We start from the raw sequence: 7,608 nt of genomic DNA, 5'->3' as shown, positions 1-7,608 counted from the left end.
TTGCCTTTAGACAGAGAGGAAGGGAGAGAAAGAAAGAAAGAAAGAAAGAAAGAGGGAGAAACATCAATGTGAGAGAGAAGCACCGATTGGTTGCCTTCTTGTATGCACCCTGGCTGGGAATTGAAACCACAACCTGGGTATGTGCCCTGATTGGGAATCAAACCTGCCACCATTTTGGTTTATGGGACAACGCTCCAAACCAACTGAGCCACACAGACCAGAGTGAAATGGGATATTCTTACATCTACTCTAAAACTGCATTAAAGAGACTTCTGGTTAAGATGGCAACGTAGGTACTTACCTCCTCTCACAACTACATCAAAATTACAGCTAAACTACAGGAAAAATCATTCAGAACTGCCTGAAATCTGGCTAAATGGAAGTCCTAAAACTAGGTAATGAAAGATGCAGCAACACCAAGACTGGTAGGAGGGCCAGAGACATGAAATGAGCTGGTCCCACACTCACGTTGGCAGATGAAAATTGGGAGGGATGTCTCAGCTACCTCTCACCAGCTGTCCCAGCCCAGGGTTCCAGTGCCAGAAATAGAATTCCCCATAACTTCTGGCTGTAAAAACCAGTGGGGATTGAGGCTGAGGAATACAGAGGGCTGCCTGAGGGCCCGCACATGGACTTACGCAGACAGACTGATTGCCTCTGAGCTCCAGCACTAGGGCAAGCCACTTAAAAAGCACTAGAGAAATAAAGGGAGAAAATGAATTCCCCAAAATCAAGACAAGAGTAGGGGGGCAGCTTTCTCCCAGGCAGAAGTGCTAGCAGAGACCATTGTTCCTTTGGTGAGCCCTACACCCGCAGAGCTGGCAGGCAGACAGGCACTGTATCTGAGATTCCATCTGAGACTGACCTGCCCTGGTCATTCCCTGAGCCTACCCTCGCTGCTTCCAGTGGCTTTTGTATAATATAGTGGCCTGTCTGGGTTTCATGCTTCAAATTTTCCAAAAATCTCTCAAGCAGCATCTGGCTTCAGTGTGCTCCATACCTCTCACTAAGTGGCCCCAGGCCCAGCACTAGCAGCAGCCAGCTTTGGTTCACAGCTTGGCCTCACCTGGGCACCTCCAAGCCCAGCAAAAGTAGCAGCCATTTGCAGATCACTTTGTAGTTCATGCTGGTGGATCCAGGCAGAATACAGGCTGTGGCTGACCTTGGCCTCTGCTGCCCAAGAGGCCCCAGAGCCAGCATACCCAGTGGACAGCTTCAGACCACATCGATGTACCACCACTCAGCCACTTCCACAAGCGACACTCAAGGGGTGGACTCAGTAGGTGCAAGAACCCCCCTGAAGTAAGCCCCTGCATAGGGGTGGTCAGAGTTCAGTGGTCAGTGGTCACAGCCAATCATCATGGGGGTAAATCCCTCCCATTGACATGCCAACAGCAGGCAAGGCTCCACTGCAAAAGGAGGCTGTATGCCCCTCATATAGGGGGGTGCACTTTGAGAGCCCAGCTTGGGTAATCAAGGACGCTGTCTCACTGGACCCCACAGAACACCTACTATATTAGGCCATTCTACCAAGCCTGGGACACGTAGCAGCTCTTCCTAATACATAGAAACAAACATAGGAAGGTTGCCAAGATGAGGAGACAAAGAAACGGCCCAAATGAAAGAATAGAACAAAACTCCAGAAAAAGAACTAAACGGAATGAAGACAAGCAATCTACTACATGCAGAGTTCAAAACACTGGTTATAAGGATGCTCAGTGATCTCAGTGAGAACTTCAACAGCATGAAAAAGGACCAGTCAGAAGTGAAAGGTACACTAACTGAAATGAAGAATACTTTTTAAAAATTAATATTTTACTGATTATGTTATTAAGTTGTCCCAATTTTTACACTTTGCAGACCCTCCGCCCAGCCAACCCCAACTCCTTCAGGTAATCCCCACACCATTGTCCATGGGCCATGTGTACAAGTTTCTTGGCTACTCTATTTCCTATACTGTACTGTACATGTCATGGCTATTCTGTAACTACCAATATGTACTTCTTAGTCCCTTCATCTTTTCACGCATCTGCCCAACCCCCCTCCCATCTAGCAACCATCAAAACATTCTCTGTGTCTATGATTCTGTTTTGTTTCTGCTTGTTGGTTTATTGTTTTTTTAGATTCAGTTTTTCATAGATACATATTTATTGCTATTTTATTGTTCATATGTTTGATCTTCTTAAAGAGACCCTGTAACATTTTGTATAATACTAGTGTGTGGTGATGAAATCCTTTAGCTTTTTCTTGTCTGGGAAGCTCTTTATCTGTCCTTTGATTCTAAATGATAGCTTGCTGGTTAGAGTAATCTTGGTTGTAGGTCCTTGCTTTTCATACCTTTGAATGTGTCCTGCCAGTCCCTTCTATCCTGGAAAGTTTCTTTTGAGAAATCAGCTGACAGTCTTATGGAGGCTCCCTTGTAGGTAACTAACTTCTTTTCTCTTGCTGCTCTTAAGATTCTATCATTGTCTTTAACCTTTGGCATTTTAAATATGATGTGTCTTGGAGTGGGCCTCTTTAGATAACTCTTATTTGGGACTTTGTGGGCAAATCACTGCCAAATCTGTATTATACAAAATAATACAGTAGATGGTCTTTTTTAAGAAGAAAAAATATTACAACAAAATGACAGTAAATTCATATCTATCAACAATTGAATCTGAAAAAAACAAAATAAACAAGCAGAACAAAAACAGATTCATAGATACAGAGAACATTTTGATGGTTGCCAGATGTGAGGGGGTGGGCGAAAATAGTGAAGGGATTGAGAAGTACAAATTGCTTGTTACAGAATAGTAATGGGATTGTAAAGTACAGCTTAAGGAATACAGTCAAAATATTCTAAAAACTATTATGTCAGGTGATCACTTAGTAAGTTACATAATGTCTAATCATTGGGTGTAACACCTAAAACTAATATAATAATGTATGTCAATTTTAATTGAAAAATTAAAAAATGGCCCTGGCTGGTGTGGCTCAGTGGATTGAGTGCCGGCCCGAGAACCAAAGCGTTGCTGGTTTGATTCCCAGTCAGGGCACATCCTGGGATGTGGGCCAGGTCCCCAGTAGGGAGCTTATGAGAGGCTACTACATATTGATGTTTCTCTCCCTCTCTTTGTCCCACCCTTCCCTTCTGTCTAAAAATAAATTTAAAAGTCTTTTAAAAAATTAAAATAAAACTTAAATGATTTTAGCATATAATTAAGCTGATAAAGAATTAAAAATAAATCTACCTAAAAATGGAAGAAGCAAAATGAGAAAAGCTGAAGGAATTCATCACTAGCAGACATGTAGTATAAGAAATATTAAAGGCAGTCCTTCAGACAGAAGGCAAATGATAACAGGTGGAAACCTAGATCAACACAAAACAATGGTGAGTACCAGAATCGGTAACTATTGCATTGGCCAAAAAGTTCATTTAGTTTTTTTTTTTTCATAAAATAGCTTAGTTTTCTTAAACTTAATTCTAAACAATTTTGTTAGATTGTATTGTGAAAGCTCTCATATCAGCGTACATTTTTTAAAACATCAAAGTTGGTGGATTTTTGTGTAACCATTTCAATATTGAAGATGGAAGAAAATACACACTTTCAGCATATTAAGCTTTATTATTTCAAGAAAGGTAAAAGCACAACTGAAATGCAAAATAAAATTAGTGCAGCCCTGGCTGGTGTGGTTCAGTGGATTGAGCACCGGCCTGCAAACCAAAGGGTCGCTGGTTTGATTCCCAATCAGTGCACATGCCTGGTTTGCGGGCATGTCCCTAGTTGGGGGCATGTGAGAGGCAACCACACATTGATGTTTCTCTTCTCTTTCTCCCTCCCTTATCCTTTTCTCTAAAAATAAATAAATAAAATCTTAAAAAAATAAATGTTAAAATAGTATTTGTGCATTGTATGGAGAGGTGCTATGGCTGATTGAATGTATGATAAGTGATTTGTGAGGTTTCTTGGTACTATTGACATTTTGGCCAAATAATTCTTTGCTGTGGGGTTGTCTTGTGCATTGGAAGATGTTTAGCAGCACTTCTGACTTCTATCCACTGGAACCCAATAGTGGGAGATAGCTGACATACTCAAAATATCCAAATCAATAAAGTTATTGGTGAAAATGAAAAATGTGCTTTTTATTCTATGGGAAAAACTAAGCAGACTTTGGGCCAACTCAATATGTAGATAGATATAAAGATATTTTTCTTATTACTTAAATATCTTTAAAGGGCAACACATTGTTAAGAGAGAGAGGAGAAAAAACCATATGATGAGGACTATGAGACATGTAGAAATAAAATATATGAACAACAATAGCACAAATAATGGGAAGGGATAAATGGAAATATACTGTTCTAAGTTTTTTATTTAATTAATTTATTTTAGAAATAAGGAAAGAAAGGGAGAAAGGGAGAAACAGTTGCCTCTCACATGCCCCCATCTGGGGACCTGACCCGCAGCCCAGACATATGGCCTGACTGGGAATTAAACCCATGACCTCTTGGTTCACAGGCCAGCACTCAATAGAATCTACTGAGCCAAACCAGCCAGGGCTATTATAAGTTTTTTGTTTGTTTGTTTGTTTGTCTGTTTGTTTTCATATTGAACATTTTTTCATTTTAATTGTTGTTCAAGTACAGTTTTCTGCCTTTTACTTCCATCCCAACCCACCTATTATAAGTTTTTTGTACTATACATTAAATATTACACTGTAATAAATTGAATGGTAGACTATAGTAAGTTAAAGATTAATAATAAGTTGAAAATAAGTTAAATCCTAAAGTAACTACTAAGTATTGTATATTAAAGAAAAGAGGTCTAAAATTTATTACCCCAGCTTCCACCTTAAGGAACTAGAAAAATAAGAAAAAAATCAGCAGAAGAAATAAAATAACAAAATCAGACTAAAATTAATAAGACAGAAGACAGAAAAATCAATGAAACTAATATTACTGAGAAGATCAATAAAATTGGTAAACATCTAGTCAGACTAAGCAGGATAAAAAGAGAGTAAGCAGAAAATGACTTGTATCAGGAATGGGAGCAATGACATCACCACAGGTTCTACAGATGTTAGAAGGATAATAAGGGATACATGCACACCAATGTTCGTAACAGCATTACTCATAATAGCTAAAAGGTGGAAACAACCCAGTGTCCATCAACAGATTAATGTACAAACAAAATGTGGCATACAAGGGGAAACTCCCCAAAAACCTGGAATTATCATCTAGAGAGAGGGCCCCTTGTAGTATAGGCTTTCCTCGCTGGGTGCATGTTCTGGGAACCCATCTGTATCAGTGTACCGACTGGTGTTGTGAGAGGCTGTGTTCAGCTTCAGTGAATTTTTTTTGAAGACTCTGTCAACACATTTGCCCCTTTCATGATGGATGATTAATGGGCACACCTGCCCACACCGTGCTGAGCCTTCAGCAGTTTTTGACCAAAAACATCATGATGCCTGTGCCCCACCCTCCATATTCACCCAATCTCACCCCAAGCGACATTTTTCTATTGTTTCTTCAGATGAAAAAAATTCCTCAAAGTGAAAAGTTCTGACGTGGAAGAAGCAAAACAAAAAAATGACAGAAGCAGTAAGAAGCATCAAAATTGATGAGTCCAAAACTCTTTGAGCAGTGAAAAAATCTCTCCATAGGTGTATTGCATCAAATGGAGAATACTTTGGTGACTGGAAGTTTATACATGTAAGAATAAATGCACAATTTTTAATAAATAAGCTCCATTTTGGGGGGCCCCCTCTTGTATACATATAATGGAATACTATTCAGCTGTAAAAAGGAATAAAATTATGACACATGCTACAACATAAATAAAACTTGAGGACTTTATACAAAGTAAAAATGCCAGACACAAAAGGACAAATATTGTGTGATTCCACTTTTATGAGGTATCTATCTATAAAGGCAAATTTCCAGAGACAGAAAGCACAATAGAAGTTACCAGGGGTTGGAGGCCAGGGAGAATGGGGAGGAAAGGGGTTTCTGTTTGTGTTGATGAAGAAGTTCTGGAAATACACAGTACCGATGGTTACACAACATTGTGAATGTGTTTAGTGCTACTGAATTGTACACTTAAAAATGGTTAGAGTTTATTTTGTGTATATTTTGCTACGATTTAGGAAAAGAATAATAGGGGAATATTATGAATTTTTTATGACAATAATTCTGGCAACAATATCCTTGAAAGACAAAAAATACCAATCAATACCCATTTAGAAAGAAATAGATAACTTCAATAATCTTGTATCTATTAAAGAAATTGAGTTTGTAATAAAACATCTTCCCACAAAGGAAATTCCAGACTCAGATGGCTTCCTTGGGGAATTCAATTAAATATTTAAGGAAAAATTACTAACAGTTCTATACAAAACCTTTCAAAAAATTCAAAAGGAGTGATATGTCTCGACTTATTCTATGAGATCAACATTACTCTGATACTAAACTAGAGAATGTCATTATAAGAAAACTAAACACAACTATCCTTCATGAACAAAGATGAAAAAGTTCTTAATATTTTATTAAATCAAATCTGATTATATATACAAAAGACAATACATTAAGATATAGTTTACTCCAGGGATGCAAGAAAAACCATACGATCATCTCCACAGATGCAGGAAAAAACGTTTGACAAAATCCACCATCTAATCCTGATTTTTTTAAAACCCACAAAAAACTAGAAATAAAAGGTAAAATCTCTTCAACATGATAAAGAGCATTTACCAAAAAAACCTATAGAAACATCTTAATGTTGAAAGACTTGAATGCCTTTACCCCTAAGATCAAGAAAGCAAGGATGTCCACTCTTACCACTTCAGTTTGATATCGTGCAGGAAGTTACAGCCAGTGCAAAAAAGCAAGAAAGAAATAAAAGACCTACAGATTGGGAAGGAAGAAAATAAGTTGTCTTTTTAAGGAAATGTTTTTATTGATGTTCAATTATACTTGTCCCCATTTCCCCCCATTCTCCTCTGCCCTACCCACCCCCCCAAAATTTGTCTTTATTGGGAAATGACATGATCACCTATGTATAAAACATATAAAATCTACGAAAAAGCTACTAGAACTAATGAGTGATGTTAGCAATATTGCAGGATATTAATATCAAAATACTACACTTAGTTGCATTTTTATATACTAGTAATAACCCATAGAAAATTGAAATTTTAGTTTGCAAGCCAGAGCTCAATCCACTGAGCTACACCAGAAAATTGAAATTTTAAAATACCATTCATAATTACATAAAAATATGAAAATGCATGTCCAAGACCTGTACAGTGAGTACAAAACTTGGCTGAGAAAAAATTAAAGATCTAAACAAATGTAGAAGTACACCATGTTCATGCATCAGAAGACTCAATATTAAGATGTCAATTCTTCCAAGATTATTCAACAATCCCAGCAGGTTTGTGTGTTTTGTTTGTTTGTTTGTTTGTTTTAAGATTTTATGTATTTTATTTTTAGAGGGGGAAGGGAGGTAGAAAGAGGAGAGGAACTTCAGTGTGTGGTTGCCTCTCTCGCGCCCCCTGCTGGGGACCTGGCCTGCAACCCAGGCATATGTCCCCACTGGGAAAGTTTGTTTTCTTTTCGTTTTTGTA

This window comes from Artibeus jamaicensis, unplaced genomic scaffold, assembly GCF_021234435.1.
Source record: "Artibeus jamaicensis isolate MK-2021 breed Jamaican fruit bat unplaced genomic scaffold, CSHL_Jam_final contig_60, whole genome shotgun sequence".
Taxonomy (NCBI): Eukaryota; Metazoa; Chordata; class Mammalia; order Chiroptera; family Phyllostomidae; genus Artibeus; species Artibeus jamaicensis.
The sequence above is the reverse complement of the archived record's forward strand: the minus strand, read 5'-3'. Positions refer to the sequence as shown.